This window comes from Pinus tabuliformis, chromosome 8, assembly GCF_031772625.1.
Source record: "Pinus tabuliformis cultivar Carrire ecotype Pingquan chromosome 8, CPIR1, whole genome shotgun sequence".
NCBI lineage: Eukaryota > Viridiplantae > Streptophyta > Pinopsida > Pinales > Pinaceae > Pinus > Pinus tabuliformis.
The window spans coordinates 544396996-544402113 of record NC_142294.1 but is presented as its reverse complement, the minus strand read 5'-3'; the positions used below and the strand labels follow the sequence as shown (position 1 = coordinate 544402113).

At 35.3% G+C, this 5118-nt stretch overlaps 1 pseudogene; it reads left to right on the top strand.

Moving 5' to 3' along the window:
- Positions 1 to 275: 275 nt before the first annotated feature.
- LOC149236586 (peroxidase 1 pseudogene) lies at positions 276 to 735 on the top strand (annotated as a pseudogene).
- Positions 736 to 5118: the final 4383 nt, after the last annotated feature.

The window sequence follows — 5118 nt, the reverse complement described above, 5'->3', positions numbered from 1 at the left end:
CCATTCACAGACTCAAATACTGTTATATACATCTATAAATACCTGTAGCTTCGCATACATGATTATCAATATTCAGTAGTGAACTTGACTACTAGTATCTCACATCTCAGGATTTTGAGTAGTCGCAAAGCGAACGATAAACTCCCAACTGTCTTCCAAGGTGAGAACTTCGGTAACAATAGATAGTGTTTCGGGATCCATATTTGTAAGCAAATTAATGATTGGAATTACTTCATTTTCTGGTTTTTCTTGATGTCGGTTTCCAGGGAGGTGAAATGGCGAAGACTCTGTGCCATATGGTGACCCTCTTTGCTGTATTATTTTGTGACCTAGCTGGGGCTGCAGTAAGGGACAACCTTGTAGTGGGCTATTACAATACTATTTGTCCACAAGCTGAACCCATTGTGCGTCGGGTAGTTAGCACTGCGTTCCTTAACTTTCCTGGAGTAGCTGCTAAGCTTATACGGTCGCATTTTCACGACTGTTTTGTGAGGGTAGGTATCAAAATTACGTTTGGTAATGTACTTTGCTAGACTGTAAATGAATGAGGTTTTTGAACTCCTGCACTTTCAGGGTTGCGATGGTTCCGTTCTCATCGATTCCATTCCTGGCCAGTTCGTAGCGGAGAAAGACTCTCCGGCTAACAATCCGAGCCTTGGAGGATTCGACGTGATTGACGAAGCAAAATTGCAAATAGAGGCGGTCTGCCAAAGGAGGTCTCGTGTGCAGATATAGTCGCATTTGCGGCTAGAGATAGCGCATCACTGGTATTGTCTTAAACATCACACATATAACGACCATTAAATTAATTATAGCATAGCATCACGGCAATGCTAATTGCTTTCTAATAATTAATCGCAGGCATTCCGCGAAATCTACCTCCCCCTACCTTCAATGTAACACAGCTAACTCAGTTATTTGCAGCCAAAGGCCTATCCCAGGACGAGATAGTTACATTGTCAGATACTAACATGTCAATACTAGTAGATGCTAATAATGCACTATTACATGTAAGGGGTTTTAAGACAATATTTGAGTCAATTGTCTTAAGACAAAAAGAAACTTGTGTATTGTCTCTAAGCGGGTGTGGCAAAATATAATGTCTCAAAAATTTGTCTCTATAAAGACAATATAGAACACATATTATTATTGTCTCTATAAAGACAAGAATTATTGTCTATGAAAGAGACAATTTGATTTGTCTATGTAGAGACAATTTCATTTGTCTCTATAGAGACAACTTCATTTGTGTCTCTTTAGAGACAATTACATTTTTGTCTTTTTAGAGACAATAGATGAGATTAAAAACATATTGTCTCTATAGACTATATGTCCATAATTCAAACTATTGTCTCTCTAGAGACAATATAAAAAATTATCTAAAAAGAAAATAAATAAAATCATTTTGAATGCGACTATATGTCCATAATTCAAACTATTGTCTCTCTAGAGACAATATAAAAAATTATTTTAAAATAAATAAATAAAATCATTTTGAATGTTTTCAAAGTAGTTTCACATTCAAAGTTCACAAATAGTACTCATGTATGAGAGAAACCACCACAGAAATACCTGTATGATAGAAACCAACGCATGTGGGTTATTAATATTACCTTTGTTTAGCAAGAGGGGATTCAATTCATTGCTAAATTTATGCCCAAGTTTTACTACTTCAAATGGGAGTCAGAAGTTTGGATTTAAGATGCTACCTTAGCTTTGATAAGCGTTCCATCTACCAGTTTTACTATAGTTAAAGAAGAATCTGTAGATTGTTGAATGGAAATGACTTTAGATTTAGACAATGCGAATCTTTATGCAGAAAGCAATCGAGAGCCCAATTAATGAAATGGCGATACCTTTATGTGTTCGACAGACAACATACCGACAAGAATACCCAGGCAGGCTTGATAGCCACAATTATCAATTATGTAAACTAATTTCAGAGTTAAAATAAATCCTCAGACATAGCTAGAAATTTCAGATAAAGTTTTAACAAGCCATAATATATTACAAGCAACAATCATCGCAACTAGTATTTCCCCCAACAGTACACAACGAAAGGCAATTCTTGAAATATTTGAAGAGTACAAAAAGTTCTTGTGCAAAATGTGCAAGAGTATATAACGAAAAAATTGTCTTAGCATATAAAAATAGCTCTGTAATGGAGTTGAACTAAGATAGCTTAACCAACTCCACTGATGAAAACATCTGCACAGTACCCAAATCACATATAGAGAGATGCGATAATGCTATTCTAAGCCCCAAATACAAATCAGAATTAAATGTCGGAACTCAAGAGCAAACTCCAATGATACAAAACTAATTGAAGGGGTTGGGCCACAGCTGCTACAAGTTCTGCCTCGTACCTGACAACATAAAAGATTGTAAGCCAAAGTTTCAATCTTTTAGAAATGGAACAAATTATTTCAATAAAAGTTAACAAAAAAAATAAGAAAATAGCATTCTACTTACTGTTGCTGGGTTGCAAGGTCTATCTAAACCTTAGGAGGAGCAAGAGTAGGTGACTCCACAAAATGAAGGTTTGGATCCCTATAAAAATAACCCATTATAGAATCAATGCAAATTTTTTTAATATAACATTCATATTAGGGAGCATAAGAAACTAGATTAAAGGCTCACCCTGAGAGCTTCCGTTGCAAGTATAGGAATGGCTTATCAAAGATGTAGTTACCTTTTGCAGATATCTCATAGTACTGAAGATTCTTCTTTCTATGAAAAGTAACTTGCTTAGCTTTCACTTGCCTATTCTTCACATCAACCTTGTTTCCACAAAGAACAATAGGAATGTTCTCACACACCCTAAAATTCACAAAGATATTTAGCTAATCAGTTCAGGCAGTTGTGCCACCACACAATTAAGGAACCTTCATTTCTACTTAGAGATCCAACCCCTCTGTAAAAGAGATACCTGCAAAGATCTTTGTGCCATGTTGGGACATTCTTGTAAGTCAATCGTGTAGTAACATCAAACATGATAACTTAAAATTGCCCATGAATACTGCAACAAACAAAATCCCAATCAATAAATAAGAAGGAAACAAATAAATAGAAGTGGAAAAACACGAAACCCTTGCCAATTCAATCAGGAAAATGCCAACAGAAATAGGAAAAGCAAACCAGTATTGATAAAAGCAACCAATAACAGAGTTTGTCTATAAATTCAAAATTAAACTAAATTAAAATTCAAATAAATATAAGTGGAAAAATACAGAATCCTCGCCAATTCAACGAGGAAAATTCCAACAGAAGCAGGAAAAGAAAACCAGTATTGATCAAAACAACCAATAACACAGTCTGTCTATAAATTCAAAATTAAATTAAATTAAAATTCAAAATAAAGAGACATAAACGAGTAAAACAGAGTGCTGATAAAAAGGAACCAGAAAAAGGCTCATAGTTGCTCCATTGTCATTGATGTTGAGGTTAAAAGGTGTTGCTACTAAGCCCACGCTACATACATATCAACACGGGAAAATAGAATTGATAAGTCAAAAGTTCTCTCAGGATCGATCCAAGTTTAAATCCATGTAGGACCTTTTTAAACAAAAAGTTGAAGGCACCCCAAAAGCTCAAATTTATAGTGCTCCAATCAACAGGTGTCTACTACACTTACAGAGGATGACAAAAAACACTACTTTCGTAAAGTCCCAAGAGACCTGATTTCAAGTGAAAATCAAAATCAGTCTGGCAAAATATAGAAATGGGAAAATATTCAAACTAATTATTGACATACCTTAACCACATTTTGTCATTAAACCTTACCTGACTGAGCTATAAAGTTGGATCAACATTTCATCCTTGGCTTTCTCAACTTGACAAAGCACCACAACCTGCAAATCATCAATTCAAGTATCATGGACTGAATAAACACTGAGATTTTGTATGGTTGTATTCTGTGCTCATCCACATGGATGTCTTACTTTGGGAACATTTGCAGCAAGAGGCCAGAGGTCCCAATCCTGTGAAGAGCAATCTGCGTATGCCTAATTGATGTAGTGTCTGTGCCAATTGACATATAAAAGATTTGTGAGTGTATATTTCCACAGCCACTGGTCACGCTAATATAAAAGTTTTTGGGATATATATTGTGCGCCAGTTTATTGACTTTCTAATGGTGTCACCACCCTTTATCACAGACTCAAGTAAAACATGCTGATATAAAAAAAAAATTGGATATATATTGTGTGCCAATTTATTGATTTTCTAATGGTGTCAGAACCCTTTATCATTTATCACAGACTCAAGTAAAACATGTTGTTATAAAAGTTTTTGGATATATATTGTGTGCCAGTTTATTGATTTACAAATGGTGTCACCACCCTTTATCACAGACTCAAGTAAAACATACTAATATAAAAGTTTTCGAATCTATATTGTGTACCAATTTATTGATTTTCTAATTGTAATACTCCCCAGAATATTGTAAACATTTTGTTTATTGTAGTTAAAAAGGTAAAAAAAATAAATTGATAGATGATGGTTACTATCTGTTGTATAGATTGACATTTTATTATTAGTGAATAAAAGAGAGAAATGATTTCCTAGTCATGAGGATATCATGTAACTTCTGAGGGAAGTTATGTTTTTAATTAAAAAAAACAGTTGCAAAACCCTAATTGCCCCCCCCCCAACCGTGGGATAGTTTCCAGGAAAAGGGGGAAAGGGGAAAACTGTGCTGGAGAGGATAGGCAGGAGGCAGCGGAGCAAAAGGGGGCTTACTATGTCTGGTGATGATCAGATGGTAAGAGCACAATGCGCATGCAACTTGTGAAAGACTGTTTGTCATGTGAGCAAGCTAGGGGGGAGATTTGGTCCCGAAAGACAATCTTAAGGTCGGGAGGTGTGACTAGCTTCGACCAGAGGTGACCACTCATAGAGTACTTAAATAAAAGCACTCAGGTATGTGGTACCTTCTGTGAAATGCTGATAAATTGAACTGAATTGGAAGGGTCTTGTAAGTAGACAGTTTTCTTTAAGTATTCGCCACTGTTAGATAATTAGAGAAAGAGTCTCATTTACAAGGTTTGATATTTCTTAAAGGTAAAGAGGAAAATATAGCTTTGGTAATATAGTTGTCAAATTGAGATTATCTCACTA